Source organism: Mustela lutreola, chromosome 1 (genome assembly GCF_030435805.1).
Source record: "Mustela lutreola isolate mMusLut2 chromosome 1, mMusLut2.pri, whole genome shotgun sequence".
NCBI lineage: Eukaryota > Metazoa > Chordata > Mammalia > Carnivora > Mustelidae > Mustela > Mustela lutreola.
Window position 1 is genome coordinate 103,826,204 of NC_081290.1, and position 26,136 is coordinate 103,852,339.

General features: G+C 36.4%; 1 protein-coding gene across 1 annotated transcript in view; it reads right to left on the bottom strand.

Moving 5' to 3' along the window:
* The window catches only part of TET2 (tet methylcytosine dioxygenase 2), a 139,936-nt gene that overhangs the window by 74,017 nt on the left and 39,783 nt on the right, over positions 1–26,136 (bottom strand). Inside the window, exon 2 of the mRNA XM_059171723.1 lies at positions 24,876–25,020. The gene's annotated coding sequence lies outside the window, so the exon portion shown is untranslated. The remainder of the gene's footprint in view (positions 1–24,875; positions 25,021–26,136) is intronic.

Below are 26,136 nucleotides of genomic sequence, written 5' to 3' on the forward strand. Positions count from 1 at the left end.
TAGCCAAGACATGGAAACAACTAAGTGTCCATCAACAGATGGATATCAGAATGGATAAAGAAAATGTGGTATATATCAAATATCAAGTAATCAGTATAGGTTATTTTGCAAAACAGAACAAAAAATGATAAAGAGGAGATGCTTCTCATTACAAGTAAATTGGATCTGTCAACCATCTGACCAATGGAAGCTTCACGGTTCAAATATTTCGGAATTTCTCATATTTTGGGACAGATGTAGTGCTGAAATGAGAATACAGGCACACCTTGTTTACTGCACTTCACTTTAGTATGCTTTGCAATTAATGCATTTTTTTTATAAATTGTGGTAACCCTGTGTAGGGCAAGTCTATCAGCACCATTCTTCCAATGGCATTTACTCACTTTGTGTCACATCTTGGTAATTTCCACAATACTTCAACTCTTCCATTATATTTGTTATGGTGATCTGTGAACAGTAGTCTTTGATGTTACTGTTATCATTTTGGGGCATCATGCACCACACCCACACAAGATGGTAAACTTGAACAACAAATGTATATGTTTTAAAGGTTCCTCTAACCAGTCATTCCTAGTCTCTCTCCCTCTCCTCTAAGTGTTCAGATGAAAGAAAGAGTCATATATCTCTCACTTTAAATCAAAAGCTAAAAATGATTAAGCTTAGTGAGGAAGGTATGTGGAAAGCTGAAACAGGCCTCTTGCACCAAACAGCCAACTTGTGAAGACAAAGAAAAGGTTCTTAAAGAATATTAAAAGTGCTACTGCAGTGACATGTGAATAAGAAAGCGAAACAGCCTTATTGCTGATATGGAAGAAGTTACTGAGTGGTCTGGATAGAAGATCAAACCAGCTACAACATTCCCTTAAGCCAAAACCAAATCCAGAGCAAGGCCCTGACTCTCTTCAATATTATGAAGGCTGAGAGAGGTGAGAAAGCTGCAGAAGAGAAGCTGGAAGCTAGCAGAGGTTGGTTCAGGAGGTTTAAGGAAAGAAGCCATCTCCGTAACATTGAAGTGTAAGGTGAAGCAACAAGGGCTGATGTAGGAGTTGCAGCAAGTTATCCAGAAGATCTAGCTAAGATCATTAATGACTACCCCAAACAACAGATTTTCAATGTAGATGAAACAGTCTTCTGTTGGGAGAAGATACCATCTAGGACTTTCATAGCTAGAGAGGAGAAGTCAGTGCCTGATTTCAAAGCTTCAAAGGACAGCCTGACTCTGCTGGTAAGGGCTAATGCAGCTGGTGATTTTAGGTTGAATCCAGTGCTCATTTACTACCCCCGTAATCCGTGGGTTCTTAAGAATTATGCTAAATATCCATCTGCTGTATAAATGAAACAACAAAGCTCAGATGATAGCACATATGTTTACAATTATGGTTCACTGACTATTTTAAATCCACTATTGAGACCTACTGCTCAGAACAAAAAGATTCCTTTCAAAATACGGCTGCTCATTGACAATGTACCTGACCCAAGAGCTCTGACTGAGATGTACAATGAGATTCATGTTGTTTTTATGCCTGCTAACACAACATGCATTCTGTAGCCCATGGATCAAGAAGTCATTTTGACTTTCAAATCTTATTCAAGATATACATTTCATAAGCTACCATACACAGTGATTCCTCTAATAGATCTGGGTGAAGTAAACTGATAATCTTCTGGTAAGGATTCACCACTGTAGATGGCATTAAGAACATTCATGAGTCATGGGAAGAGGTCAAAATATCATCATGAACAGGAATTTGGAAGAAGTGATTTCAACCTTCATGGATGACTTTGGGAGGTTCAAGACTTCAGTGTGGTAATAATTGCTCATATAGAAAGAACAAAAGAACCAGAATTAGAAGTGGATTTTGAAGATGTGACTGATTTGTTGCAATGTCATGACAAAACAGACATGTACCTTCTTACGGATGAGCAAAGAAAGTGGTTTCTTGAGATGGAATCTATTCCTTGTGAAGATGCTGTGAAGATTTTTTTTAAAGATTTATTTATTTGAGAGAGTGAGTGAGCACACATGAGCAGGGGGAGGGGCAAAGGGAGAGGGAGAGAGGATCTCCAGCAGGCTCCCTACTGAGCATGGAGCCAGATGCTGGGCTCAATTTCAGTGAGATCATGACCTGACCTAGAATTAGGAGATGCTTAACTAACTGAGCCACCCACGTGTTCCAGTGCTGTGAAGATTCTTGATAAGACAGCAAAGGATTTAGAATATGACACAAACTTAGTTGATAAAGCAGGGTTTTGGAGGACTCAGCAAGAATATTATGAGATGGAGCTCAAAAACCTGCAAAATAGACTTGAAGGGGAGGTAGCTCAATTAAATGAGGCTCATTCTAACACTTTGGAAGAATTAGCTTGGAAGCACCACATGGCAATTGAGGCTGTCCACAGTAATGCAATTAGGGATAAGAAGAAACTGCAAGTGGAATTGGAGGAACAATACAAAAAGGAGAAACTAAACCTGGAAGAGGATAAAAGTCAACTTCAACAAGAGCTGGAAAACCTGAAGGAAGCATTAGAAGAGAAGCTAAATACAGCCAATCACGAGGCAAGAATTCTTTAGGCTTATCACCTGTATTATATCTTATCAGTAATATCTTATTTGGTAACATTGTGTATGTCGGTGAGCCTCACTGATGGTAAAATATCTAGAATAAAAATAATCACATGCTTTCAAAAAAAAAAAAAACCAATTTTGAAACAAGCTCTACTATGGATAAAATGCCATGAAAGGGCATTGCATGCTATTGAGAAATTGTTCATGTAAGGAAGAATCAAGCTTGGCAAACCTTATTGCTGTCCTCTTTTAAAAAATTGCCACAGCCACCCCAACCTTCAGCAACCACCAGCCTGATCAGTCAGCAGCCTTCAACACTGAGGTAAAGACTCTCATCAGCAAAAGGATGATAATTTGATGGAAGGTCAGATAATGATTAGCATTTTTTAGCAATAAAGTATTTTTAAATTAAGGTGTATGTATATACATATATATATGTATACACATATAGTTTTATATATATGTATATATATATACACATATATATACACATACAGTTTTTTAGCTATAATGCTATTGCATACTTAACAGACCACAGTATGGTGTAAACATAACTCTTATATACACTGGGAAACAAAAAAATTCATTTGACTCACTTTATTGCGATATTCACTTTATTGTGGTTGTCTGGAAGTAAACCCACTCTATCTCCAATGTATGCCTATAGTTCATTTTATCCTCAACCTCAATTTCCCTTAAGGCCATAGTAATATTCAAAGTTAAGCTTATCTGTTTTACTTCCACCATGCTTGTTCACACCTCATTCCATCACTGCCATACTATTATTTGCAGGGTGAATATGATTATTTATAGAAATTCAATGGCTTAAAGTTGGAGTAAGAGTAGGATTCATAGTCAGACAGATGTGAATTTAGATTCTCATTCTTCTACTTACTCTGTGATCTTGATGGAGGCTTCTAAAGGAGTTACTCTACATATTAAATGAGGTATGTGAAAGACAAACAAGATGACTCTATTCTCCCAAACAGACATGCATTTTCCGTACCTAGGCCTTTGGGCTTCTATCCACTCCTTCTTACAAGATTTCCTTACCTAAGGTTCAATAAAAATTCTCTTTCTCCACACAGCATTTCCTGCTCCCTCTCAGCCAGAAGGACTGCTGTCTTCTGAACTCTCTTTTCCTGCAGACCTACAGTAGGGCATATCGCTTTAGTGGCACTTTGGTCTTAGTGGTCCTCTATCTCTCATTGCTATTTCTCAGTCCCACCAAGCTCTTCTTCCTCTGCATACTCCTTAAAGGCTGGTGTCTTCAGGATTCTAGTGTAGACCCTCCCCAATATTCATTCATCTATTCATTCTTATTTAACAGATAGCTATATTCAAAGTATCATTCTGAGTTCAAGGGATGTATGAGTGAACAAGATAGTCTGGGTTCCCCCATTAGTGAAGCGTATTTATTTATTTATTTATTTAAAGTTTTTAAAAAGATTTTTTTTTCATTTTTTATTTATTTTTTATAAACATATATTTTTAATCCCCAGGGTACAGGTTTGTGAATTGCCAGGTTTACACACTTCACAGCACTCATCATAGCACATACCCTCCCCAATGTCCATAACCCCACCCCCCTTCTCCCAACCCCCCTCCCCCCAGTTTGTTTTGTGAGATTAAGAGTCACTTATGGTTTGTCTACCTCCCAACCCCATCTTGTTTCATTAAAAAGATTTTATTTATTTATTTGACAGACAGAAATAGAGAAAGGGGGAGGCAGGCTCCTTGCTGAGCAGAGAGCCTGATGTGGGGCTTAATCCAGGACCCTGGGATCACGACCTGAGCCAAAGGCAGAGGCTTTAACCTACTGAGCCACCCAGGTCCCTGAGTGAAGCTTATTTAAACGAACACTTAAGCCAATAAGACAACTGCAGATTTGTAAGTGCTAGGAAGGAAATAAATCTGAGTGACAGGATAGAGAACTGAAATGGGATTAATTAGAGAAGTGAGCAAAAAGACTCTCTGAGTTGGTAACATCTATCTGAGCTGACTAAAAAAGCCAAGGGTAGGATGTGCTGGGGGATACTATTCCATCTGAAGGGACAGACAATACAAAGGCACCAAAGCATAATTGAGTTTGGAATCTGAAGAACAGAGTAACTGGTTTGGTTGGTTCTCAGCAAGATAGGGAGAGTGATTTCAAAATGAGATTAGAGGTATGCAAAAGCCAAGTAGGGGTAAGGGACTTAAATTACTATTTAAATCTAATGGGAAGCCATCAGAACATTATATATAGAATAGTTACATGCTCTGACTTGAACTTTTAAAAGATCACTCTGGTAGTCCGTACAGAATGAATTGAAGGCATTAAGCATAAATGTTGGGAGACTGCAGTAATCCAAGAGAAGTGGATGGATGGATTGAGGATACATTTTGGAGACAGAACAGAAACAAAACAACCTGGAATTACACTGAATTTGAGGGACTAAATAAATGAAAGGGAAGAAACCAACCTAATGCATAGTTTGGGGTGAGCTACAAGGTTGAAGATGGTACCATTTACTGAGATAGAGGTGAATGGGAGTAATAAGACTGATGGGAAAATTCTAAATTCTGTCTCGAACAACCTGTTTGCATTGCATGGTATCACTCAAGTGGGTATATTAGACAGGCATTTGGGTATAAACATCCAGGGCTAAGTAAGAAGTCTAAATGAATGTAACTTCAAACCGTGTCAGACTTTGAGTGCTATTTAAAGCAATAGGACTGGATGCAATCGTCCTGAGTGAGGCTACAGTTAGAGACGATGGCCTAAGTAAGATTGGGGCTAAGAAAACTCTAGAATTTATAGGTTGCAAAGAGAAAGAAAAGACAGCAAGGTGATCTAAGAAATGGCCAGAAAGAGTGAGATCACCATTTTTTAGATGCCCCATTTACATCCCATGAGCTCTAGGGGCAGATCAATCCCAGATCTCCACTTCAAGTCCTCACAGAGTCCCAGTCTGAATTTGCAGTAGTTTTTTAGTCATCTCTGTATCTCAAAGTGAGTTCATTGTCTTTCACTCCAAACTTGGACCCTCTTGTATGTTGTTCCCTATCCTAGTGGGTAGTAATACTGTCTACCCATTTACTTACAAAACCCTGGATATTTAGTTCTTTCTTTCCTCATACAAGCATCCCATTAAATATCATGTATGATTGATTGTACTCTCTGATTGTTTCTGGAACTCATAAATTATCCACATTCTCACTTTTACTACCATGACTCTTGCTGTCATCATCATTCCTGGCTCACTACAACAGTCCATTAAAAGGACTTCTTGGTTCTTGTCTTGTTCATCTTCTACTTATTCTCTATACTAAAGCCCAGTGCTCAATACCATCACCTCTTTTTCTTCCTACTCTCAGCAGATCCTCTTAGCTTTCTATACCCACTAATAGGACCCTAAAGCTGTCAGGATATGCCTCTCTGAGATTTTCTCTCATGCCCATTTGCCCCAGCTTCTTACTGACATATATATATATATATATATATATATATATATATATATAATTTATAGTTCTTTTAACATGCCATGTTTTCAATTGTCCCTATGCTTTTATACATGTAGAACTTTCCCTCTCTCTCTCCTCTTCACCCTTACCCTCTGGGCAAATTAACTCTCACATATTCTATCCAGGTCTTAGTGTTGTCAGTACTTCCTCTGGGAAACCTTGAATGACCTTCCAACAGAGTGTCAGATGCTCTCCAGAGTATTCCAAGAACACCTTGTATTTTTCCTCATCATAGCACTTAACACATCATAGTATTTCTACCTATTTCCTATCTGGATCCTCCGTCAGACTTAAACTTCTTGCAGAGTAAGAGTTGGGTCTATCAGTTTCATAGTCATGATTGAAATACTTAACTCAGTAGATATTCAATATATGATGAAGGAATGAATGACAGTGTATACATATTCTCTTTCCTGCTGGTTCCTAGCAATCTTAAGATTTACATTTAGCAATCATACATTTGAACATAGAAATTTATTTTAGTGACTAAGCATATTAAAAGCTGGAACACACAACACTTCTATAAATAGAAAAAAAAATACTGTCGGGTATAGATAAGGTATTACCTAGAAAAAAATGAAACCTAGTCATTGAATTAGCAGTTGAGAAAAACAAGTTTAAAGTCTCTTCCCATACATGTTTATTTCCAATCCAGGTCCCAACAAATACAAAAACAAACCCTCAAAAAACTGCTTAACTACAATAAAAAATGATTCATTTATTTTTTTAGCACACTGGATAAAAATGCAAGAACTTCAGAGGGGTTTGGAGCCTAAGTTCCTTTGATAACTCCTCTAGCTATCACTAATGTTGGTTGTCCTTTGGCTCAGTTATTTCTAAAATCCCTCTAGGCAAATACTATGCTTTATCTACCTTCCCTCCCCATCTTGAAACCTAATACAGGTATGCAGCAGGCACTCAAAAATTGCCTGCTGACTGAATGAAAACAGAATAGATATGATTATTCTTGATAGGCTCCACTGTAGATAAACAAACCTGAAATGTCAATAAAATGTCTATATCCAAATACTGTGTGCCAACCACATGGGGAAGGTCTTAGCATTTCAGTATTCCCACCTGATTAGAAATAAACACTAAGTTTTCTGTTTCTATTTTAATTACTTATATCATGGATAGCTACAAGTTTAAGATTTCTGAATTTTCCTAAACACATCTTTTATTCACTGTAGAAGAGTAAAGTCACATATTTAATTTAAATAAGAAACACACAAAAAATATGAGAGAAATCTGCTATCAGATTTCGGTTCTGTTCTCACTGTGACAAACCAAGCTGGCATGTGTACTATTTTAGTTAAAAGAAAGCTGTTAGAGGCACATCATGTTAGCCATGGACCTGAATCAATGGGCACAGAGTATTCAGACCCCTAACCTTGGAAGGCAATTCAACTGACTTTGTGATAGAAGGAACCACAGTCACTGGATTGTGTCTAGGATTATCCAGAGCATCTTGGTTATGGTAAGAACAGAGAGTTCAAATTTTAAGTTTCTTTTCAGATAAGGTCGAAGACTTGTTTGGATCCAGAAACCTGTTATTACACTCCACTCATCCTAGAAAAATTCAAGCTTCAAACACTGCTAATCAGATGCAAACTTAACTTGGAATTTTTTTGGTACAAACTTAATCACAGTGGTTGAATAACTCATAGCTGGAATGAATACTAAAGGTGAATATATAAACAATATTCATGCAGACATTCATCCCAGTGTATTCAATCTTGCTGGAAAGAGACCCCACCCAAACATATACCCCATGCATCAGGCATCTATTTATGCTACTGCTGCGCAAGTTGTAACTTATTAAATACCAAACTTAATTAAACTGGCATGCATTTTAATTGTTTTCCAGCAGATGTTGAAATTTAATAGCTTTGTTCCTTTATTCCTGTTTCACTCTAAAACACTTATCAGTATTTGAATTTGAGATTATATTTGCTGACATTTCAGTTTTTTGGTGGAAGGAGACAGGTTTTAGTTGGTACCAAGTTTCCTGGTGTTTCCTCTTTGTTATGGAAGGTCACCATGTCAAAAAGAAACTCCACAAGAAACAAAAAAACAAAACAAAACAAAAAACAGGAAGACATCAAAGAATAGGATTAATACTAAATTAATCCCAAACTTTGAGATTAATTGGAAATACTGTCTACTCACCACTGTGTCCAACATACTCCTATTTTACTCTTTTTCATCTTATAAGCTAGTAAATGAAATTGAGCATGTTCAGCAACTTTTATATGATTGGAAAAGATTCAAGAAATATAAAAGGGTTAAGTAGTAAAATAAATATGCCCTAATTAGGTCTTTAAACTTGTTGCTCATAAAAAGAAATCAAGTCTTTCTGCATTCTTTAGACTTCACTTAATGGTTAGAAAAATAATTAGATGACAAAAATAAATGAAAACACCAGAGTCTTCTAATTTGGGAAACTGATTCTTCAGAGGCCTTATCAGTAGTACAGAGGAATATACTGAGCAGTCCTGCTCAGTCCTGGACAGTAGTTCACAAACTGAACAATCAATTGGCTCAATTTTTGTAGAAATATGTTCTAACAGTCCACAAAAACAAACAGCAGATGAAAATATTCTGATACATTAGAAGAATATGCTTTATTTATTCTACTAGTGCCTAACTGCAAAATGAAGGTATTTTCAGCAAAATATCTTTAGCAGAAAAAGTTGTGTTAAGAGGGAAATAGCTGGGCTCTTTTCCCTTCTGCGACCATAGAAGCACACAGTTGCCATCATGACCAATCATTTTAAAATGCTCCTTCTTATGTTCCCTCAATACGGCCAGTGAAACTAAAACAGGCCCAGAGAAACTAAACGTGCTCTCCACTTGTCTTTAAAACTCCCTCGTCCTTCCTCCTTCTGCATACCAGAGGAACTACGCAACACAGGATCTTGTTTAAAATCTGTGGATTATTCTGGATGTACTTCAAATCATCCAGTTTTCTGCACTCCAGTTTTAGCTCTTTACTCCCCTTTTATGTAGTAAAAAGAGTTCTCATGCTTAAAGTTTTTGTGTTTGTGCTAAATCAATCTCTTGTGGAATTAGGCTTATTACCTAAACTAGAAACTCATAAGGTAATGAATTTTTGCCATAATTTTCTTAAGCATTTGCAGCATTCATTTCTAAGCTCTGAGATCCTGTTGAGAATCATATGAAAGCAACTAGTACCCTTTTCCTAGCAAAATTTATGTAAAATTTCCAGGGAGCTTATAGATTCCTATGAATTCATGCTTAGAATGTTTATGAGTTAAAGAGTTTAGATCTTCAGTTTCATTTGAAGAGTTCAACTTAAATTAGAAACGTTTAAAAAAAAAAAAAGTTTACTCCAAAACCTGTTTCATAAGATTTGGCTTATTTCTGTCCTTGTGAGACTGGTTGATAATTTATTCTTTCTTCTTGAAAGCCTGCTTTCTATTTTGAATTTCCTTGAAAGCAGCATCCAATATTAAATCCATTTGAGGAGATAATTTTCATCATGTTCATGAACAAAATTAGGCTGGAGGACTTGTAGAGAAGTGGTAACATAAGAACAGACATCCCAGCCCTCTTCCAGTGAATCACTGAAATAATCAAAAAAGAAAAATTGGAAAATATCCCACATCAGCACTAAAATACCAGGAGACAGTGCCAGCAGAAAGAAAGTTTGAGGAATTTATGGATAAACTGCATATGAATCCATATTAAAGGACAATGCTGAGTCTAATATCATAGTCCCTCTTCCTGAGCTAGTTGTAGAAAATAAAGAAAACCCTATCTGATTGCCCAATACCCCTTATTGTAAGGGGAGAGGGTAGGGGGAGGAAAGGGAGGAGGGGAAGGAATGGGAGGGGAGGGAAGGGAAGAAAGGAAGAAGGAGAGAGGAAAGAAGGCGGGAAATCAGACAAAACCAATTTATGAACCTGGACTAGAGCCCACAACAAGTGAAAGAGAAATACAAAGACAGACTGGGGAGTGGGGGGACCTGATCTCTTAAGCAATAGTTTCAAACAAACAGAAAAAAGTAATAATGTTCTAAATGTCCCCGTAAAAGAATGTTTTGAATAGTCTAAGGTACTCTCACATTTTTGTGGTAGTAGGTGAATCAGCCCCCCTTCAAGGATGTATGAGTAAGTAGGGAGAGCAAATCCAGAATGATACCTATGAAAAAAATAAAACCAAAACCAAAACCAGAACTTCAACTAGAAGAAAAAAAATTAACATATTACTGAACAGTAGTAGAAGAGCATGCTTTCAGAAATGATTTGCTTAGTGTTCTAGAAATAAACTGTAGATCTCCTGTGCCTTGTCCTGCCAAAGGAAGTTTTCACAGGTACTATTTATTTATTTATTTTTCCCACAGGTACTTTTTAAAACAGCAGATAGATGACTAAATTGGAGAAGAGACTGCAATTAAGAAGTTAAGGAAAATAGAACCAGTTACCCTAATTCTACAGCAAAATATAAAACAGAATTAAAAGAAAAAAAAATTGAGTTCATGTTACAAAAAAGTCAATCAAATAGAGAAAAAGCTGAACAGGTTTTTGTTTTTCTTTTTCTAAATAACTTTTTATTCAAAGAAGAAATGAAGACTTTATTTTTTTAATGAAAACTTCAGAAGAAAGGATTTCTGAGAAACAGGTAATGAATATAGTGCATCTTGAAATGCATGAGCAGAGGCTGAATTATAACCATAGCCTTAAAATCTTTTACAACACAAAATAGAATAAAAATAAATGAGATACAAGCATTCTAACACAATAATTTAGGAAAAGAAAACAAAATAAACTTAACCAAAGGAAAGTAATTGATAATAAGAGAATTAATTAATAACAAAAACATATATAGTAGGTTCCATGAATAAATCCAAGAGCAGATTTTAAAAAAATATATTTTATTTATTTATTTGTCAGAGAAAGAGAGTGAGCACAAGCAGGGGGAGCAGCAGGCAGAGCAGGGAGAGGGAAAAGCAGACTCCCTGCTGAGCAGGAAGCCCAGATGCAGAGCTCCATCCCATGACCCTGGGATCATGACCTGAGCCAAAGGCAGACACTTAACCAACTGAGCTCCCAGGCATCCCCCACTGTATTTCTTTGAAAACAATACAGTGGACAGAAAAATCACTAAGGCAATAAGAAAACACACACACACACACACACACACACACACACACATTAGTGTAGAACAGAGGTGCTATAAATACAGATATAGAGAATATTAAAAAATAAAATGCTATACACTTTTGATGAACAAATTAGAAAACCAAGACAGAATGGTGGCATAGGGAAATACACACTGCTAAAATAAGCTCAAAAGAGGTATAACGCCTAAATAAATTCATATCTTTGGACCATAATCTTTAAACTTTTCAAATTATTATCTGACAATTAGTTCCAGAGCTCAAGTGTTCTCAAAGATCCTCTCTCAATTTTCCAAGAAATATGTAACTCTTATGCTAAAGAAGAGATTATACTAAATATTTTTCTATAAGTAAATTATTCTGAATAACTGAGAATACTTTTTTCTATTAAATATATACCTGATATTACATGGTTTCTGTTTTTTTAGGCAATAGTAGCCCATTATTCATTTGAATATTTATTAAGTGCCTGGTATGTATGAAGGATTCAAGATTCTTGTCCCTGAGGAAGACAGGTTCTTGAAACATCATAAGGAAATAGTGTTATTAGTTTTCTACTAAATTATAATAAACATGCTTTGGAGACATAGAAAAGAAAGGGGCTAAATTTGCTTCGGGGTTGGGAGGACTTCACAGAGGTGTGTATCTCTTACTACAATTAAAACTGACTCAAATCACGTCTAAGACATTTCCTCAACGTCCTCAATCATGCCTCTGTCTCTTTTTGGTATTTCCTAGTGCTCGGCAGCATCACTACTGTAATTAGGAGTTCAGCAGATATGTTTCCCAGAGCCAGGCACTCCTTTCTGTGTGATGAAGTGTGCCAATAAATATATACAAAGACCTTTCTTTGACACAAGTGCATTCAATTCCCAACCATTTACAGTATTGTTTAGGATTTTAAGCAGTTAGAAACAAGATTATTTTCGAGTAAATCCATAGTTGAAAATCGTCTCCTACCACATCCTTTTCCAACTATCTTTTGTTCTAGAAGATGTCTGCATTTACTAAATTTTCATTTTGCCTGCTATAGTTAACAGCCACTCCATCTATTCACAATAAAATCTTTATGGGCTAAATGGGTGATGGGTATTAAGGAGAGCACTTGTTGTGATGAAAACCGGGTGCTGTATGTAAGTGATGAATCGCTAAATTCTATTCCTGAAACCACTATTACCTTATATGTTAACTAACTACAATGTAAATAAAAAATTGATACAAAAAATATTTACGGTGCTAATACAGTAACCACTCTTTTGTTGTCAGTAATCCTATTACAAAACTATAGAACCTAAAGGATGGTACTTTCCCTTCAATAAAAATTACAAGAACTGAAAGAAAAGAAAAGAGAGAGAGAGAAAACATCCAAGCTTCATTATAAAACGTTAAGTAGAAATATGGTTCAAAAGAAGGGCTTAATGTAGCCATGATGTTATGATGTTACTAAACTGTCATTCAGAAGAGGACACAAAAGTCCACTGCCTTTAAGGAATACAGAATTTCAGAGAAGAAAAAAATCACCAAGATATTTGAGAACAATGGGTAATAGAAAAGTGCTTCCTTTAAATATTTCTTTAATAGCAATGTATCAGTTTATGAAAAAGATTAAATAGAAAAACTATGAATAACAGATTTTTAAGATAGAGGTTGTATGGAGCAGTGGGTAGAAAGCATTCAGAGGATCTGAGAGGCAGGCCCAGTGCCACCAGTAATTCACCATTCCACTGGACGCAGCCACCTTACCTCTCAGAAGACTCAGGCTTCTTAAAGGCAAGGATCAGGAAAAACAATTAATTGACTTTCATATTATTTTTAGCATCATCTATTCATTAAGATTAATACAGGTTATTTATCCAGTTTTTGCAATCCTCTGTAGTAATAAAGTTTGAAGAGGTGTGTGTGTGTGTGTGTGTGTGTGTGTACTCATTCATTTATTTGTCTGGGAACTAGTGCATTGGACACATATCTTTGTTCACAATATGTCAAGGATTGAAGCTGGGGGACAGGTGTTATCTCAGGAAACATGCAGTAATTCTCATGGTCACACAAATCTGAAGGGGAAGAGCTGATAATGTACAGATTTTGGATGAAGGTGTCCTCTTAACAGTACCTTATTTAACTATATTGGCAGTGATTCAACTCTACCCCTGACTTGGAGGTGACCTTCCATTGCTTTATACTAGGCTTCATGTAATCCATGATTAGTAGTCCTGAAACCCCCTCAGTAAAATTAATTTTTTTTAAAAAAAGCTCATATATAAGCTTTTATATCCATTTATTAAAGTAGTTTAAATGTTATCAACTGATAATTTTATTTACAGAAAGCTATTAAACACTGAAATGGGAACAGAAATTAGGACAGCACCAATGCACATATCATCTATCACTTTTAAATCCTTTTTCTTTTTTTTTTTTGCATTACATCTGTTGTACTGATTATGAATGCATGAAGATATACTTACTTCCATAAAATTGTTAATAAATCCCTTGCATTAAACAAGAGAGCAAATAATGTAAGTCTGAATCACTTCAATAGGAAAAGATTTCTTCTCCATTATGTATTTGGGGAAAATGGGGTCTGTTTGGAAGAAGTGATTTTGTTTTCAAGGGCAATTCATCCAACTTTTTAAAATATATCACATGTAATGTTTCCAAAGTATATTTGTGATTTGCAAGTACTTAAATGATTCAGTTGAATAACTGAATTTAAAGGAAATTCTTATCAATCTTCCAGGGGTAGAAGGATTCAGCAACAGGTCTTTCAATCACAGTATTATCAAGTATCTCAAGACATAATTATCTCAGGAACATAAAACACAACAAAAGCACCCCAGTGAAGTCAACCTTCTTTCTCATTTTGATTACGAGTAAGACCTAGTTATTTTAAAAAATGTGTTGTGTGTGTATGTATTCATATCAGACAAACAAGAAGCAGTGTTTTCAGAAAGGGAGGAAAATGAAAACCAGTTAAAAAGTAGAAGGGAGGGGCGCCTGGGTGGCTCAGTGGGTTAAGCCTTTGCCTTCGGCTCAGGTCATGATCTCAGGGTCCTGGGATCGAGCCCCGCATCGGGCTCTCTGCTCAGCAGGGAGCCTGCTTCCTCCTCTCTCTCTGCCTGCCTCTCTGCCTACATGTAATCTGTCTGTCAAATAAATAGACAAAATCTAAAAAAAAAAAAAAAAAAAAAGTAGAAGGGAGTAAATGAGAATTAAATAAAAAGGTAATTAGATAGTGGTTAACTGAACATATAAAGAATAGGGAATTAGCAGATATTTTTAATACATAAATATACCTCTTCCTAGGTTGACAAAACAAAACTCTTGAAGGAGTTCTTCCAAATAGAAATAATGGATGAACTGAGGCTTAGGGAAACAATCATGAAGTATAAAGCTTATATGTATCAGTTCTAATATCCTCTAAAAACAAATCACAGTTTTGTTTTTTTTTTTAAGATTTTGTTTATTTATTTGACAGAGATCACAAGTACACAGAGAGGCAGGCGGGGGGCGGGGGGAAGAAGCAGGCTCCCTGATGAGCAGAGAACCTGATGCGGGGCTTGATCCCAGGACCCTGAGATCATGACCTGAGCCGAAGGCAGAGGCTTAACCCACTGAGCCCCCCACGTGCCCCCAAATCACAGTTCTTCATATCAATGCCAGTTGTGCTTGTTGTATCATTCTAACCCTCATATTCTTATCTTAGGCCAAACATTCTCCGGTTTCTATGATTTATTATCAGGTGTATTTACCTGCTATTCCTGATAAATTGGTTATATGGAAAATAAGATGAAAAATGCATTCTATGCACAACCCATGGAACATCTCTAAGTAAAGGCAAAAGGAATCACACATTCAGAACTGAGCAAGTTGCTTGGACATGTTCAAACCTACTTTCTAGTACATCCTTAGGTTCATGATTCATCACTGTGTCCAACTCACTGAATAAATTCCTTAAAATGACTCCAGTAAGGCCTTGCCAATCCCGTATCTGCCCTTTGTTTAGGGAAGGAGGACAAGGTGGGGGTGAGGGGTGAGCAGAGTACATCTCATCCTTCTCCAGCTGCCTCCAGTCTGTGGGAGCCATCGATTATGCTGCTAGTTATAAATATAACCTAACTTTTAATGTTTTAAAAGGATGGTGTTATATCAAGAAAGTAAATCCTTTTCTCCTATAAAGTAAGATATCCGTTGCCTCCATTTTCCAGAGGAGAAAGTTAAGAATAGAGAAGAAGGAGGACCTAACAAGTAAGAGTTCTTCTAAATTTTAGGTAAGATTTTAATTAAAAACATATGACTTGTTCTCTTAATGATTATCCACTTAAAAAAAGAAATTATATCAACATTTTAATCAGTAATAACAAAGAAGTCATCTTTACAAAATCTATAGAGGAAATGAGAGGAGTGTGTGTTTATAAACAATACATGGAATGGAAATAAATTTCATAAATTTACACAGGCTTAAAAGAGAAACTAAAAATAACAAAATGGAATTTAATAAATTAAATGTTAAAATCTTTAACACTGGGGTGCCTGGGTGGCTCAGCTGGTTAAGCGTCTGCCTTTGGCTCAGGTCATGATCCCAGGGTTCTGGGATTGAGCCCTGCCTCTGGTTCCCTGCTTAGCGGGGAGCCTGCTTCTCCCTCTCCCTCTGCTTCTCCCCCTGCTTGTGCTCTATCACTATCTCTATCAAATAAATACATAAAATCTTTAAAATCTTCAACAATGATTTATACAATCACATTAGCAAATTAGGGTTGCCGAGGGGAGGGGGTTTGGGAGAAGGGGTTGGGATTATGGACATTGGGGAGGGCATGTGATTTGGTGAGTGCTGTGAAGTGTGTAAACCTGGTGATTCACAGACCTGTACCCCTGGGGATAAAAATATATGTTTATAAAAAATAAAAAAATTATAAAAAAAAAAAAAAAAAGATAGAAGAGATCTGGTTTATCAGCTGCTGGTGTAGGAAAAAAAAAGTATGCTGCCACTTGAGTGTGAGGAAATGGCATGTACTCACAGGCAAGGAAGCTAGCGTGCCCCAGGACTACAGTGACCTGTGACCAGACAACTAGATCTGAAAGTAGGCATTTTTTTTTTTTTATGATAAATCCCAGTTGTCTGACCCATGTAATGAAGTAAAGTATCTTCTACGTCATTAATAAAAACTACAATTTTTAAAAAAATATTTTGATATTAAGTCATCCTCCTTCCTGTAGGATGATAATCCTATCACTCAATCAGAAAGTATTAAATACTTAACTATATGCCAGACATTCATTCAGATATACTTCACTACTTTGCTACTCCAGGAAGACTTGCTAGTGCATTGAGCATCAAAGTAATCTCAATTTTTAAAATGTCTAAAAAAGTGACCCATCTTTGAAATGAGAAGGGAACAACTAAAGTACAAATTAAACAAAGAAAACTACTACATTATACCTTAAGAAAGTATGAAATTGCACAAGAGAAATAAAAACTTTTTTTAAAGATTTTTAATTTATTATTTGACAGAGAGATAAGGTGAGAGGGAAGACGAGGAAGGGAAGTGGGAAAGGGAGAAGCAGGTTTCCCTTTGAGCAAGGAATCAGATGCTGGCCTCAATCCCAGGATTCTGGGATCACGACCTGCACAGACATTTACTGAGCCACCATGGTACCCAGAAATAAAACCTCTTTGAGAACACCTGGTTTTATACTTTCAGTATATATGACAAAAAGTTATCCATTTGTTTTGTTCTAAGTGAAATACATTTAATATATTCAGGTGTTCAATGCTGCATTTTAATCAAGAAGTTTACTCACTCTCTTCTAGGACTTCTCATAATCTAGAAAAGCTGTGAATTCTAGTAATCACTTTACTATTTGGTTAGGGAACCTGGAGCTCAGAAATATTTCCAAAAATGCTCTCTAGAGATCCAGCATATTGATAGAGCCCTGCAAGGTTGCACACATTTCCAGCCCTCTTAATACCATAAAGCACCTGGACAACAATGCCAAACATATGGCTTCCCAAAGAGCCTATGTTCTGAAGTACACTGTCACTTTTCTCCTCCTCCCTGAGACTAAAAAACAGAACAAAACAAAAACTGCTAGAGAACACAATTATCAACTAAACTTTCTGGTATTTTCAAACAATTTTCCAAATTCATGTTTTGCTAAACAAGGCTTGAGTATTATTCATTAAAATTATCATCCAGTAGACATTAAATATCATCTGCAGCACCTTTCAAATCTCTCTCCCTGCCATGAAGCATTTATGTTTATCAATACTACTGGAATTAGAACACTGAATACATCCCTAAAGTCTCCCAAAAGAGCCAACAAAAACCACAAATCCCAGGGGCAATAAATTTAATTTGGGTAGAATACTGCAGGAACAAAACATTTTGGTAGCAAATGTTACATATACAAGTGTTAGTTACAACTGAGTATGTGTGGGGTTCAAGCTCTGAAATAATGTTAACTTGGTATATGATATTGCTATGCCTAGACAGCTGAAGTTCCAACTACTCACCTGCCACAGTTCCTTACCTCCCCCCATTTCCATCCCCAAATGGAACAAGTGTTTTAACTATTAAAACTATTAAAACAAGTGTTTTAACTATTTTAATAAGGACTGGAGAGGACAAAGAAAAAAAAAAAGATATGAAAAAATCACAAAGTGAATGGTTTTGAGAGTGGCATTGAATGCCTACTATGTAGCCAGATGCTGTGCAAAATATTAGGAATAAGAAGATGAGACATGGCCTTTGCCTTAGGGATTTGAGTTTGTAGAGAAACAGGCACATGTGACTACAGTAAGTGTGGGGTTTGAGGAACGCAAGTGTCATAAATATGAGGCCCTGCTGATGAGAAACCTGAGTTGGGTCTTTATGGAAAAGGCAGAGGCAAGAAATTGCCAGTACAAAGGCTTCAATGTGTGAAATACGTTAGGTTCAAGACCTATAAAGAGTTAGAAATAATTACCTCATGGAATCTGAGGGACAATATGGTGACCTGGAAGTTGAAGAGTAATTAAGAGCCAGATAGGGATATCAAGCATACAGTTTGATCTGTTTTCTGTAGGCCAATGGTTTTCCAAACTGAGGACTTTAGGTATCAAGGGTTCATAGAATTGTTCAGGGCCACACTGGTTAAAGAGGGGTGAGTAGGTGACCCTAAGAGTTGCCACATTGCATCTATTTCTGCACTGACCAGATGAACTCCATTGTAATTATAAAAATTTTGTGGGGTGGGGAGGGGGAAGCTTCTATTGCTTTAGGAAAGTTTAACAATGGGTATTCATCAAAGCATATTAAGAAGGAGAATACATGGTTAGATTTGCATTTAAGAGTAAGCACACTGGGACACTTTCAATTGACCAACAGGAACAAAAAGAATACCAGAGGGAACAGTTAAAAAATAATTCATGGAAAAAATGAGAAAATTCTGAAGAGAGGCAATATGGATAAGCTGGATTTGAGGATAGGAGTGGAAAAGAGAAGCAGAAGTTCGTGCCCAGTAAGTTCAATAGTAGCAATAAAGTAGGAAGCAAGCTGGCTAGGAGGATTTAAGAAAGCACATGTGTGTACACACGTGTAAGTACGGAGGAGGATTCAAGATCTTGAGAAGATGGCCAAGGTTTTTTGTTTATTAGTTTGTTTCTTAAAGTCCCTCTAAGACTCCTAGGAAAACTCAAGGACTATATATGCCTCTAGGAATTAGAAAAGTGCAATAAACATATACAATGTTAACTAAATGGTCACAGATTATCCAAGAAACCCATTAGTTATTCTCCCAATCTTCTCAACACTAAAATAGCCAAGATAACACACTACAGTAGCCCCTGCCTCCCGCCCACTTGTTTTTGCTTTCTGCAATTTTGGTCATCTGTGGTCATCCACCATCCAGAAGCAGATGATCCTCTTTCTGACACATGGTCAGAAGGTGCCATGTCACACTGCCTAGGCCATTCATCTCACTTAATTTCATCATGTAGGCATTTTCTCTTCTCACATCATTATTAAAAAAAGAGGTATTTTGATGGAGAGGAGAGAGAAAAGGTGAGAGAGAGGGCACATTCAGGAACTTTAATTAGAGTATACTGTTATAGTTGTTCTGTTTTTAGTTGTTGTTCTTAACCTCCTCCTGTTTCTGTAAGTTAAACTTCATCAGAGGTATGCATGTATAGGGGAAAAAACAGTATATATAGGGTACTATCCACAGTTTCAGGCATCCACTGGGCATCTTGAAACATCCCTCCTCCAGTCCTTCATAAGGGGAGACTATTGACCACATTATTTCACATTTTGAGAAAAAGCTTTGGTCAGATTAACACCTGTAAAAATGGGTAAACATTTCTAATGCCTTCATTTGCATTACAACTTTCTTCCAGAATATAAAGTGTTTTCATAAGACTTTCATTTCTGCTTAAAATACCCTGTGAGATCAATGGAGACTACTGATACTTCACTGTTTGATGGGGAAACTGAAACAAGAATGGTGAAAATAGTTTTCATAGTGTGTAATCTATTTTAGCATGGCTTACTTATTCTAAACTCATAGCATAGGTCACAGGTGGATAGGCATTAATGCAAAAAAAAAAAATGCTACAATGTTATTTGTGAATTCAAGGATTGCCAAAGTTCTCAGAATCCCGTAAGATTGTCAATAGTCTTCTATAACTCAGTCTCTTGGGTCATGGAGACAATGAGACCAATCTGAGCCTTAAAATATACACAAGATACAGCTTTCATACAGTTCAGCCATGACTTGTAGCACAATGTAGATATGTAATGGAGAGAGTAAAGAAACATAAAGAAAGATCTGTAGCACCATTGTAAATGAAAAAGTAAACATTTTCCTCTTTTAAATACACTTCTGCACACTGCTAAATAATTGCATTTTATTAAAAAGAAGAAAACTTTAAGTGACAGATGGCTAGGAGGATAATAGTTTGAAGAGCACTGCCTCAGATGACCTCTAGGATTTATTTTTGTTTTGAAGTCCTGTGACAAAGGATAAATCAATCGGGTTTGTTAGAATAATGATGATGGAATTTAGTTCATAAGACTGGTCTGCAAGAAAGGACATTTGGAGTCTTCATTTTAAAGTCTATGTGGGGATTTAAATTTGAGATAAGAAAAGCCATTTTTCTTCTGAAAGACAAACAGAAAAAATACAATGCTCGAAAAAACTGTTCTGTCTCAAACTATTGATGAAATAGAAGGATGACTTATTCTTTAATCAGGATACATCAACAATGACCATAGGTGGAAGAAAATGACTAAGGCGAGAAGAGTGAAGCTTGTAAATGAGTAAGGTCTGGTTCATGAGAAAGGGTGAGAATGTACATAATAATCAGAAGAATGGCTACAAGAGAGTTCTAAAGGGCAAATCCAAATCTTCTCTTTTCTCCACAAACAAGAAGCAAAATACAAAGCACTAACACTTCTTAGAGATGACATGGAGGGGCAGTAGGTCTCAGTAAGGACACCTGGGAATAGAACAGGTTTTGCCAATAGCTAATGATATGACCTTTAGAAAGTCATGTATTAGGTCTGGGTACCCTTTAGTCTGCCATAAAATTAGCCAACTGGACAAAGGTGATGTCTAATGGCCCATTTTGGGGCAATACTTTTACGATTCTCTGTTATTCCAACCTGGTATAAAAATACAATGTTTTGATAGGCATATTCTCTTAAAATTTTGTACTAGGTTGATATTTACATAGATTTCAATGCACAGTGAAAAATTCCTCTTAGCAACTCAACTCACTCTGTCAAACATTACATGAACTTTATCCTTAGTAGTCTTAAGGATACCTACCCTGCATTGTCTCACCTCCATCACCATGAATTCAAACTCATGATAGGCCCCTACTTCCCTATTTTCTTTAATGCCAACACTTAATTGGTCATTTAAAACCTGAAAACTTTTACTCTTATCTTCGATTTGCAATTAGTGAATAAATCCTCTGAATTTCCCCTATCAAATCTTTTCAATCTTACCTCTAACATCATAACCCATGTTCTCAACTTCAATCCTAAATCACTTAAACCACTTCCTCCATACCCACCTAAACTTGTCAAAATAATATTGCTAATGACCTGAATGCATCTCTTTAAAGACTCACCTGCTTCCATTGCTTCTCAGTATTTGTATAATGGCATGTAATCATCATTAGCCTGGCCTAAGAGCTTTACAAAATTTGGCCTCGCCTGCTTTTCTATGTTCTCTCCCACCACCTGCCATCCCGATACAAGGTAGCCTCCCTCTGCCTACCCCTCTCGCCCTTTGCCTTGCCCACCTGCCCTCAACACCAACATCCTTATTTCTCTCCATCTCATGCTGTTTTTCTTCCCCTTCTCCACTAGGATATCATTCCCTGTTTGTTTTGGTGTTGTTGTTATTGCTTTTATGGCTGACAGTGCAAAGACTATGGAACCATAACATATAAAAATTAACTTTAATTAGAACTTTTTCTTTGGAGGTTTTCTTTCAGTGTTACTGAGGTATAATCGACCAGTAAAACTGTAAGATATTTAAACTGCACAATGTGATGATTTGCTCTCCATAGAAATCATGAAAGGATTCCCCCCATCAAGTTAATGAACATATTCATCACCTCACAGTTTTACCATTCTTTGTGTGTGTGAGAACACTTCCACTCTCTTAGCAAATTTCAATTACACAATTGAAATTTAGTTATCAACTAACTAGTTGATATAGTTATTAACTATAGTCACCATGCCATACATTTGATTCTCAGACCTTATGCATCTTTTTTTTTTTTTTAAAGATTTTATTTATTTATTTGACAGAGAGAGATCACAAGTAGGCAGAGAGGCAGGCAGAGAGAGAAGAGGAAGCAGGCTCCTTGCTGAGAAGAGAGCCCGATGTGGGGCTCGATCCCAGGACCCTGAGATCATGACCTGAGCTGAAGGCAGAGGCTTTAACCCACTGAGCCACCCAGGCACCCAGACCTTATGCATCTTATAACTGGAAGTCTGTACCCTTCTGCCAACTATCCAATTTCTTCCTAGCCATCAAGATCCAGGCCACCATCTGCCATCTTCCTCTGCATCCCTTGAGAAATCCTCCTCTAACTGTTTTAGTCTAGATGGACCTTGCTATTCCTTGAACTTCCAAAGTTCTTATCTGTATCACTTTCTTTGGTATATGTGTACATATTTACAGATGGTATACGACTTAGCTGTATAAGATCCTCTGACTCTGTTTGAATCACTTTTTACACCTCTAGGTCTTTGTGGCATTCTCCTCTACCTATTTTTCACCATATGACTTTATGGTGTATTTGCATTTTTTTTTTTTTTTAGGTTTTAATCAAAATTAATCTTCTCATGAGGTCTTTCTTGACTACTTTATTTTTATTTATTTATTTTTTGGATACTTTATTTTTAATTACTACCTCACCACACTTCCAATTTTCTTTTTCTGTCTTAAATTTTTTATGCTTAGCACTTCTTGGTATTTAATGCACTATACATTTTTATTTATTTATCTTCTTTATATCTGTCTGTCACTCTAGATTTTAAGCTAAACAAGTACAGAAATGTTTTTGCTTAGTAATGTACTTTGGGTCCTAAAGAGTACCTAGTACTTAATAGGCACTCAAGAAATAATCCTTGGTTGAATTTATTGTTTAAAAACTCAAAGCAACATTAATAATAGTCAAAATCATAATAATAAACAAATTCTAATAAAGATTTAGAATTAAGTTGTGCCAGGCCCTGTACATATTATCCATACATGTACATATATATCATATATGTATATAATCCCATTATTGTTACTTAAGACCTATTTTCCTCCTTGCCAAATAAAACAAGGCTTGAAGAGGTTAAATAATTTCACCACAAACACAAAGATAATAAATATTATTAAAAACAAGTCCTAGGTTTATTTATCACTGAAAATATCTCCGAAGTTGAGCTTATCCAACTGTAAAAAGTTAAACACAAGATAACATTCTTTTTTGGATATGAGGGAAGAACTCCTCTGGGAGTTACTTGTGAAATAATTCTTTCAGTCTCTCTCTAACAAATAGTTAATACTCTAATTTCTTCTTTCCTTGTTAGTAATTTCTCTTACATTTTCCCTAGACTTTGCACTTCTTTCCTTTCCTACACTTCATCTCTAAGAAGAGAAAAATTCTGACTAATGTTATTGTAAAAATTCCATCTTCAAAATACATCTCAGTTCTCATATAAAGGTCAAGTACAGAATGAGTAGCCACAGTCCTCACAGCAAGAGGTAAAGCATCCATTACGGGAGGAGGGGAAAAGCAAAGAATGCTTTATTCATAATTACCTAAGATTTTCCAGCATGAGAGGGGAAAGAGGAAGTCTATTTTCAGTGACAATGAATACTCTAAAAATATTAGCATGCAAGGGGAAAATTTTCATTCTGAGAGTTAGTAGTGCTGAGTTCTCTTTCCCTTACAGAGTGATTTAAAATTCCCAGGGTGGAGAGGTAATCTAGGCAGATGTTAGTTGCCTTATGTCTTGAAAATGGCAACATCTAGGAATCATGGGAGTTTAACTGAGGACACACTGGGAAGGATTTCTCAGGAGCAGGTCAGTCCCTAAGAAGTATCAAGTGGCAAAGTGGATACTTATATCTTCAGGCATCTAGAGTGAGGGCAGAGATTACAGCTACACAGACCTTTTAGAAGATCTGTTACGCTGAATGTATAAACAAGATTCAGTGAAGCTGAAGCTGAACTCTGCTAAAAGAGTTATAAAAGGAAAAAAAAAATAAAAAGACTTCTTCTTTTTTTTAATCTAGCCTCCATTTGCTTTCCAACAATGCCCCCATAATTTTAATTGACTTGAAGTACAGGCAAAAGTATACATAGAATTCATTCTGGTGTCCATCTTGAATATTTGGAAAACAGTATCAGATATCAGTTCCCCACTTCTGTTCATCTATATAAATGTTAATGGTCTGATAAATAACCCTTAGGTTGGGACACTCATTAGTCTGTCGGTGAAGAGCATTTAGAACAAACTGATCTTTATTAACGTCAACTGTAGATGAAAAAGTACTTGGTATCTCCCTGTCAGTACCTCATATTTTCAGAAAAAATCATGTAAAAAATTACATAGGGTTTCCTGAAATCTGTCATTGTATACTTTAGTTCTCTAATGGTTCTATGGGGCCAAATCATCATGAAAACTGGCTGCCTAGGCTCAGTAGGTGCTCTCACTTTTCTGATCAGCAAATAACCACAAATAATCACTTCTTTTTTCATCTTCAACAAATGAGACAAAGTGGCCACAAGTGAGATAAAAATGGAGAGGAGAAATACTGTGACAAGTGGTTATAGGTATCACATTTCTCCATTCTTACAGTTATATTTGCATGGCTCTGTTCTTTTCTGAAAAATTCAAAGACACTGAGAATCTGATGAAAATCTTCCTTTTCTCAAGAAAACAATGTAGATACACATTCATCCATCCAACCATCCGGTTAGCACAAAATTCTGGGACATTTATAGATCTTAAGATCTAACCCATGTGCCCTAAGCATAGATAATTAAGGTACTTGAGAGAGTACAGAGTAATTTATTAAAGTTGAAAGTTAGAAGAAAAATTGACCATTAAATTAGGAATAAATTTATACTTCTGGGAAACCAAGCACCAACTGTCCCCAACGTCTTACCAGCAGCTCTATCCCTTACTGCTCCTCCTGGATCATGGCCTGTTGGCTGCTGCTGAGCCCATCTCCTGCTTCCAAGTGTGGTAACTCAACAGGAGCAGGGGCAAGTAGACAATCTTGAGAGGGTTTGATGATGATGTTGGCCAGCCTGGAAAAGAAAAGAATTTAAACATTTTTAAGTTAGCACAAATGAACAAGACATACATCTGGTATGAAAACTATCATGTAAAGCTTAAAATAGTACAGATGCCCATAACTGGATATGTCCAATTACACCACTGACTATTAAAAAATTCAGGGTTTGGGGATCGTTCTCAAAGCAATGACAATTCCCAAATGCACCATAATATAACACTAATGTTTGTAGAGAAAATTTTGCAATGCCTAAAGCTTCTCTGCCCAATCAGCAATCCTCATAGCTTGACAGTGATTATCAGTTAGACTTGGGACCCACTGGGTTATATTACTTCATCTGTTGAATCCAGTGGATCTCAACCTTGGTTGTAATAGTATTATCTGGGTGGGAAGCTGAGGCCTCATGCTGAGAGATTCTGATTTGTTGGGCTAAAAATGAAGCCTTATTCCCCAGGTAATTCTAGGGTGCATCCAGGAATGAGGCTTAATCATTAAATTAAGGCCTTGTACTTGTTGAGATGCAGCACTAACTTAACTTGTAAACAGCAAATGTTTATTCAGAATATACTGTATCAAGGCAATGTGCTCAGTGCGATGGTAAACATAGAACATTATAACACGTGGTCCCTGTGCTCAGGGACTTTAATTTAGTTCAAAAGATTGAATACACATTTTAATCTGATCACCTAATAAGACACATACTTTTAAAAAAATTATTACTATTGTTTAATTCCCTTTCTGCTGACCCTTCTTAGTAATCACTATACATGCAATTAAGATCTGTCCACTTGAAAATGCTTATTAACCACCCAACTGTTTCAACAAGGCAGATAATACATTTCATATGTTAGCAGACTGCAGAGTTTGGTCAGCCTCAGTCATTACTTTCAAAAGTTACGTTAGAATAAGATACAACCATCTCCCATTTCTTATTTGTGTTACTTCTGAAATCTCCTTGGGTCCACAACACATTTCTATGCCTAGACTTTGCTTTGGAAATTTACGCCGATGACACGGCTTTGCCAAATCCAACCTCTCTACACTATGTGATACTTAACATCCTTAATCCAATTTATCTAAAGCATCCAAAGTTACAAGATTATTTACATAAACATTTAGGATTGCTGAA